We start from the raw sequence: 9,001 nt of genomic DNA on the forward strand, positions 1-9,001 counted from the left end.
AGAACACCCAAGTAAAGCAGCAACAAGAAAAAAGAATTAAGAAGCAGGAGGGAACTTTGGGGTAACATGAAACATGACATCCACATCATAGGGGTATCAGAAGGAGAAAAAAGTAAGCAAGGAATAGAGAAACCTATTTAAAGAAATAATGACAGAAAACTTCCCTAACCTGGTGAAGGAAAAAAATCACACAAGTTCAGAAAGCACAGAGAGTTCGAAGCAAGATGAACACAAAGAGACCCACACTAAGGCACATCATAATTAAAATGACAAACACTGAAAACAAGAGGAATCTTAAAGACATCAAGAGAGAGACAGAAAGTTACCTACAAGGGAATTCCCATTAGACCATCAGCTGATTTCTCATCAGAAACACTTCAGGCCAGAGGTATTGGCATGAAATCTTCAAAGTAATGAAAAGCAAGCATCTGAATCCAAGCCTACTCTATCCAGCAAGGCTACCATTCAAAACTGAAGGGGAAATAAAGAGCTTCCTAGACAAAAGAAAAGGCTAAAGGAGTACACAACCAGCATTGCAAGAAATGTTAAATGGAATGCTTTAAGAAGAAATCAAGAAAGAGAAGGAGAGGAACATAGGTATATTAGGGGGAAATGGCAATAAATAAGTACTTATCCTATATAATAAAACCCTAATATGCAAATCGACCAAACAATGGAATGACCAGTGGAACGACCAGTTGCTATAACAGGCATTGACCACCAGGGGGCACACGCTCAATGCAGAAGCTGCCCCATGGTGGTCAGTGCGCTCCCACAGGGGGAGCACCACTCAGTCAGAAGCCGGGCTCATGGCTGGTGAGCGCAGCAACAGTGGCGGGAGCCTCTCCTGCCTTTGCAGCAGTGCTAAGGAGCAGTGAGCCTGGCTTCTGGCTGAGCAGTAAGAAACAAGGGGTCCCGGACTGCGAGAGGGACCACCCCCCCCCCCAGTGCATGAATTTCATGCACTGGGCCTCTAGTCAATAATAACCTAAACATAAATGGATTAAATGATCCAATCAAAAGACATAGGCTAGCTGAGTGGATAAGAAAACAAAACCCATATGTATGTTGTCTGTAGGAGACCCAACACAGAGCAAAAGATATACACAGGCTGAAAGTAAAAGGAGGGAAAAAAATTTCCATGCAAATAGAAATGAAAAAAAAAAGCTGGGGTAGCAATACTCATATCTGACAAAATAGACTTCAAAAAAGTCATAAAGGAGACAGAGAAGGGGGAGCCGGGGCATGCTGGCAGGCAGCCGGTGGCGGCAGCAGCATGGCAGAGCCGAGCAGGGCTGAGACGAGGCCCCCCATTCAGGTCCCCGTCAAGACCCCCAAGGACAAGGAGGAAATTGTGATCAGTCATCGAGCCTCAGTCAAGGAGTTCGAAGAAGAAATCTCCCGGAGGTTTAAGGCTCAGCAGGACCAGCTGGTCCTGACTTCACAGGCAAGATCCTCAAGGATGGGACACACTGAACCAGCATGGAATGAAGGCTGGGCTTTCTGTCCATCTGGTCACTCCAGATCCAGCTGCTGCCTCTGCTTCTCCCCGCTCTACTCCAGAACCTGCCTCAACCCCTCCACCACGCTGCTTCACCTGCCACCCCTGCCCAGCCCCCACCTCTGGCAGCGCCACTTTGGATGCTGGCAGTGGGAGCAGGGGGAGCAGGGGCTGGGGATGGCCCTCCCAATGCTACCACATCCATGCGCTCTAGCTATGGGGGCATCCTAGGCCTGGGCAACCTGGGTCTGGGCTCCGCCAGCTCCATGAAGCTGCAGCAACAGATGCAGAGCAAGTGATGTCAATCCTGAGATGCGGTCGCAGATCATGGAGAACCCCCTAGTCCAGGACATGATGTCTAACCCTGACCTGATGGGCCACATGATCAGGGCCAACCCCCAGATGCAGCAGCTGAGGGAGCGGAACCCTGAGATCAGCCACATGCTCAACAACCCCGAGCCCATGAGGCAGACGATGGAGCTTGAAATCCAGCCATGATGCAGGAGATGATGTGGAACCAGGAACGGGCCCTCAGCAACCTGGGGAGCATCCTGGAGGGTATAGCGCCCTCTGCCACATGTACACTGACATCCAGGAGCCCAAGTTCGGTGCCGCCCGGAAACAGTTTGGCAACAACCCCTTGTCTTCCCTGGCCGGGAACTCTGACAGCTCATCTTCCAGCCTCTGCGGACTGAAAATCGAGAGCCCCTCCCAAACCCCTGGAGCCCCCAACCCCCACCTCCCAGGCCCCCGGGTCCAGTGGGGAGGGCACCAGAGGATCCGGGACCAGCCAGGTGCACCCGACAGTCTCGAACCCCTTTGGGATCAATGCGGCCAGCCTGGGGTCAGGGATGTTCAACAGCCCGGAAGTGCAGGCCCTGCTCCAGCAGATCTCAGAGAGCCCCCAGCTGATGCAGAACATGCTCTCTGCCCCCACACGCGCAGCGTGATGCAGACACTTGCCCAGAACCCTGACTTTGCTGCTCAGTTGATGGTGAACGTGCCGCACTTCGCGGGAACCCCCAGCTTCAGGAGCAGCTCCGCCTGCAGCTCCCAGGCCTCCTGCAGCAGAGGCAGAACCCAGAGTCACCCTCCCTCCTTCCAATCCCCGTGCCATGCAGGCGCTGCTGCAGACCCAGCAGGGATTGCAGCCCTTGCAGACTGAGCCCCCGGGCTGATACCCAGCCCTGGCTCCTTCGGGATGTCCCGGACCCTAGCACCCTCAGCAAGCAGCAATGCCGGGCCTGCACCCGAGGCCCCACCTCCTCACCAGCCCCACCAGCCACTCCTCCCACCACAGGGGCTTCCAGTGCTCAGCAGCAGATGGCCCGGCTTTCGGCAGGAAGTGGAAACTCACAGGTGCAGACCCCGGAAGTGAGGTTCCAGCCGCAGCTACATCAGCTCAACGCCATGGGCTTCAGCAGCAGTGAGGCTAACCTGCAGGCACTGATTGCCACAGGAGGGGACACCAGTGCGGCCACTGAGAGGCTCCTGGGCTCTCGGCTCTCCTAATCCTGTGGCCGTGCCTCCTGCTTCTCCCTTCCCCGGATGCCAGCCTCTGGCTCCTGTCAGCGCCTTCCCTCTGCAGCTGTCAGCCCTGTCTTCCTGTCCTCTCCAGACACAGGGTGGCTTTAGAGGCGTGGACCCCAGCCCTGCAGCTCTGCCTGAGAATTTTGGTTCTGCCTTTACATCTCTTACAGAATCTTCTCTCCTGCTCCTGCTTGAGCAGAACTATTTAACGGTCTTCACAGTTTTGTTGATTGGCCCCACAACTGCCTTTGCAATCTTCAAACTTCTCAGTGGCAGCACAGAGTTGGAGGAGGAACCGACTCTGGTTTATTGGAACGTGGTCTTTCACCTGTACCACTAGGTTTTGCTGGCCTCGTTTACTTTTGGTAACTCTCTTCTTTCTTTCCCCATCCCCTCTCACCTCCAGCCTAACCAGAGCTGGAACTTCATCCTCGGAAGGAGGGGCAGGTGAGGCAGGCTGAGATTTTCCATCTCGCCCCTGAAGTGCTTTTCCATGGGGTCTGTTGGGACCCCAGGGGAGGAAGATGCCTGTTCACCCGGTCTGAAGGAGGAGCTAAGACACAGTCCTTTGAACTAGGAATTAACCAACAGAGACGGGTGCCCAGGAGAAGGGCCTGAGCTTTCTGGAGGAGGGAATGGGCAAAACAGCCTGAGGAAAAGGCTTGGAAGTTGAATTGACAGGAAGTGGAAGCACTAATTGCTCTATTAGGCAGGAGGGTCCTGGCTCAGGGAGGCAGAGGAGACTTGGAGATGCTAATGGAGCTGGAGTTGAAAGCGGCTCCATGAAGCTAAGGGAGATGGCTCACAAGGGGCCATAGTGGCTCCATCTCCTCAAACACACGTGCTCATGTACACACACACACACACACACACATTTCCATGAACCCAGGGCCTGTCTGTGTCCCCAGGTGCCAGTGATTTGAGCCCCCATCAAAAGACATGAAGTGGGTTGGGGTCTGGCTCAGCAGTGGGTGTGTGTGGTGGTGGGGTGCATGTGGGTTGAGGGGAAGTGGATTCTTTGCTGATTTCTGGTTCAGAGCTCCCCCACCAGAGAAATAGGCAAATGGGCTAGTCTAGGGCCGGAATATGTACAGCCCAGGGAGCCACGTTCCTTGGGCCTCTGGATGCTGTGGATACTCCTTCTACCAGGGCTGTGACCAACACCCTTACACCCCTCTCCTGACTGCTTCAGGGAATGGTGGAGGGGTCTTCTCACATAGAGGCCCTGGCCCTGCCCTTTGGGTTCTTCGCTGTTCCCTCCAGGCCAGAGAGTTCTATTGGAGACAGGAGAGGAGAGGCTGGCAATGCTGCCTGTGATCTGGAACTGGACGTGACTATGTTGGAGCACAGAGGAGGCTCATACCACCTGCTCTCTCTGCTACTTAGCCTAGCTGCTCGGAGGGCCCATGGCTGAGAATATGGAGGCATGAGAAACAGAATTTTCTCCAAGTGGGAAAAGGTCCCAGGCAACCCAGAGAGGATGTCTGCGTGGCTCCTCTCCATCTTTCCCTCAGCTCCCACACTGGCCTTTGTAAATAAATGGTGTGGTAAAGAGAGAGAGAGAGAGAGAGAGAGAGAGAGAGAGAGAGAGAGAGAGAACATAATACTAAAGGGATCGATCCAACAAGAAAATATAACTCTTGTAAACATATATGCACCCAATATAGGAGCACCTACACATGAAAAAAGCAAACAAACAAACAAACAAACAAACAAAAACTCTTGGAGGACATTAAGGAAGAGATTGACAGCAATACAAACAGAGTATTAACACCCCACTGATATCCCTGGATAAATCTTCTAGACAAAAAATCAACAAGGAAACAGGCCTTAAACAACACACTAGGTGAGACGGCTTTAACTGACATTTACAGGACACTTCATTCCGAAGCTGCAGAATATACATTCTTCTCAAGTGCATATGGAACCTTCTCAAAGACAGATCACATGTTAGGACACAAAATCAGTATGAACAAATTCAAGAAGATTGAAATCATATCAAAAAGCTTCTGTGATCACAATGGCATGAAACTAAAACTCAATTACATTTAAAAACTCAAAAACATTGAAACACATGGAGGCTAAATAGCATGTTAGTAAACAATGAATGGGTTACCAATGAGATCAAGTAATAAATCAAAAACTTCCTGGAAAGAAATGAAAATGAACACACAACAACCCAAAATCTATGGGACACAGTAAAAGCAGTCTTGAGAGGGAAGTTCATAGCATTATAGTCCTACTCAAGAAAAAAGAGAGATGTTCAAATAAACAATGTAACCCTACACCTAAAAGAATTAGAAAGAGAACAGCAGCCCTGGCCAAGTAGCTCAATTGGTTAGAGCATTGTCTCAATATGCCAAGGTTGTGGGTTCAATCCCCAGTCAGGTCACATACAAGATCAACCAATAAATGTATGGATGAGTAGAGCAACAAACTGATGTTTCTCTCTCCCCATTCTTCCCTTCCTTTCTCTCTAAATTCAGTCAATAGCAATTCAAAAGGAAGGAAGGAAGGATGGAAGGAAACAACAAGAAAATCCAAGAGTAAGCAGAAGGAAGGAAATAATAAAGATCAGAGTGGAAATAAATGACATAAAGACTAAAAACACAATACAAACGATCAGTGAAATGAAGAGCTGGTTCTTTGAAAAGATAAACAAGATTGACAAACCTTTAGCTAGATTCACCAAGAAACAAAGAGAAGGCCTGGCAGGTGTGGCTCAGTGGTTGAGCATCAACCCAGGAACCAAGAGGTCATGATTTGATTCCCAGTCAAGGCACATGCCTGGGTTTCTCTCTCATTGATGTTTCTATCTCTCTATCCCTCTCCCTTCCTCTCCCTCTAAAAATCAGTAAAAACATATTTTTTAAAAAGAAAAGAAACAAAGAGAAGAACCTAAATAAAATCAGAAATGAAAGAGGCAAAGTAGCAACTGACATCACAGAAATATAAAGGATTCACAAATCAATAAACAGCATACATCAATAAACAAAATGAAGGGTAGTGATCATATCAATAGACGCAGAAAAAAATCCCAGCAAAGTGGGAATAGAGGGATCATACCTCAACATAATAAAGACCATATATGACAAACATACAGCCAACATCATTCTCAATGGGCAAAAACTAAAAGCATTTCCCTAAGATCAGGAACATGACAGGGTTGTCAACTTTCACCACTCTTATTCAACATAGTCCTGGAAGTCCTAGCCACAGCGACCAGACCAGAAGAGATAAAAGGCATCCAAATTTGAAAGGAGAAAGTAAAACTGTCATTATTCACAGATGACATGATATTGTACATAGAAAATCCTAAAGACTCCACCAAAAAACTACTAGATTTAATAAATAAATTCAGCAATGTAGCAGGATACAAAATTAATATCCAGAAATTGATGGTATTTTTTATACACCAATAATGATCTCTCAGAAAGAGAAACTAAAAATACAATCCCATTTACCACTGCAACAAAAAAATAAGGTTCCTAGGAATAAAGTTAACCATGGAACTAAAAGACTTGGACTCAGAAAACTATAGGACATTACAAAGGAAATAGAGAAAAATACAAACAAGTGGAAGCATATACCATGTTTATAGGTTGGAAGAATTAACATTCAAATGTCCACACTACCCAGAGCAACCTACAGATTCAATGCAATCCCTATTAAAATACCAATGGCATATTTCACAGATTTGGAACAAACATTCCAAAAATGTATATGGAACCAAAAAAGACCCTGAATAGCTCCAGCAATCTTGAGAAAGAAGAACAAAGTTACAGGGAATCACAACACCAGATATCAAACAAAGTCACTGTAATCAAAACAGCCTGGTACTGGCACAAGAACAAGCTTATAAACTAATAGAATGGAACAGAGACCCCAGAAATTGACTCATGCCAATGTGATCAATTAATATTTGACAAAGGAAGCAAGAGCACATAATAGAGTAAAGGTAGTCTATTCAATAAATAGTGTTGGGAAAACTGGACAGGTACATGCAAAAAAAAATGAAAGCAGACCACCAACTTACACCATACACAAGAATAAATTCAAAATGGGTAAAAGACTTAAATGTATGTCATGAAACCATAAAAATCCTAGAAGAAAACACAGGCAGTAAAATCTCAGACATTTCACGTAGAAGTATTTTCTCTAATACTTCCCCTAGGTCAGGAGTGGGAAAACTTTGACTCGAGAGCCACAATGGGTTCTTAAACTGGACCGGAGGGCCGGAACAAAAGCATGGATGGAGTGTTTGTGTGAACTAATATAAATTCAAAGTAAACATCATTACATAAAAGGGTACGGTCTTTTTTTTTTTTTAGTTTTATTCATTTCAAACGGGCCGGATCCAGCCCGCAGGCCGTAGTTTGCCCATGGCTGCCCTAGGTCAATGATGGCGAACCTATGACACACGTGTCAGAGGTGACACGCAAACTCATTTTTTTGGTTGATTTTTCTTTGTTAAATGGCATTTAAATATATAAAATAAATATCAAAAATATAAGTCTTTGTTTTACTATGGTTGCAAATATCAAAAAATTTCTATATGTGACACTGCACCAGAGTTAAGTTAGGGTTTTTCAAAATGCTGACACGCCGAGCTCAAAAGGTTCGCCATCACTGCCCTAGGGCAAGGGAAACAAAGGAAAACAAAAACAAATGGGGCTACATCAAACTAAAAAGCTTCTGCGCAGCAAAAGAAACATCAACAAAATGAAAAGGGAACACACTATATGGGAAAACATTCTTGCCAATGATAAGGGTTTAATTTCCAAAATATACAAAGAACTCGTACAACTCAACCCAGGAAGACAAATAGTCCTATTAAAATGTGGACAAAGGGAGCCCTAGCCAGTTTGGCTCAGTGGATAGAGTATCAGCCTGCGGAGGGTCCCAGGTTCGATTCTGGTCAAGGACCCATACCTAGGTTGTAGGCTTCTCCCCAGCCCAGGCCCTGGTCAGGGCATGTGCAGGAGGCAACCAATTGATGTATTTCTCTCACATTGATGTTTCTCTTTATCTTTCCCTCTCTCTTCTACTCTCCCTAAAAATCAACGGAAAAATATCCTCAGGTGAGGATTAAGAAAAAAAAAAAAAAATATATATATATATATATATATATATATACACACACACACACACTAGAGGCCCAGTGCACTGATTCATACACACTGAAAGGAAATTAATTAGAAGAAATATTTTAGAGGCTGGGGAAGGACAGTGAGAGATTGGTCAGCAGGGAAGGAACCCTGGGAGGGCTCCAGGGCATGTCAAGTCCCCATTGGCCGGACCCCAGCAGCAAGCCAACCTACTGGTAAGAGTGTCTGCCCCCTGGTGGTCAGTGCATGTCATAGCGACTGGTCGAATGGTCAGATAATTAGCATATTAGACTTTTATTATATAGGATGAGCAAAGGGGGAGGAGTGGGAGCAGAATAGAGGGAGTCAATGGGGGGGGAGGGGTGGAAGGAACATCTGTAATACTTTCAACAATAAAGATAAAAAAAATTTTAAATGCCGAAACCGGTTTGGCTTAGTGGATAGAGCGTCGGCTTGTGGACTGAGGGGTCCCAGGTTCGATTCCGGTCAAGGGCATGTACCTGGGTTGCGGGCACATCCCCACTAGGGGATGTGCGGGAGGCAGCTGATCGATGTTTCTCTCTCATCGATGTTTCTAACTCTCTATCTCTCCCTTCCTCTCTGTAAAAAATCAATAAAATATATTTTTAAAAAAAATTTTTAAATGGGTAAAGGACTTGAATAGACACTTCTCTAAAGAGGAAATATAGATGGCCAACAGACATATGAAAAAATATTCAATGTCACTAATCATCAGAGAGATGCAAATTAAAACTACACCTCACATCTACCAGAATGACTACCATCAATAAAACAACAAATAGCCCAGCTGGTGTTGCTCAGTGGTTGAGCATTGACCTGTGAACCAGAATGTCACAGTTCG

General features: G+C 46.3%; 1 pseudogene across 1 annotated transcript; it reads left to right on the forward strand.

The window, feature by feature from the left end:
- The first annotated feature begins 1,276 nt into the window (after positions 1-1,276).
- On the forward strand, positions 1,277-3,013 carry LOC308535348 (ubiquilin-4-like; annotated as a pseudogene). The gene has a single exon. The product of its transcript is annotated as a ubiquilin-4-like (transcript).
- Positions 3,014-9,001: the final 5,988 nt, after the last annotated feature.

This window comes from Myotis nattereri (assembly GCF_964212035.1).
Source record: "Myotis nattereri genome assembly, chromosome: 19".
Lineage (NCBI taxonomy): Eukaryota > Metazoa > Chordata > Mammalia > Chiroptera > Vespertilionidae > Myotis > Myotis nattereri.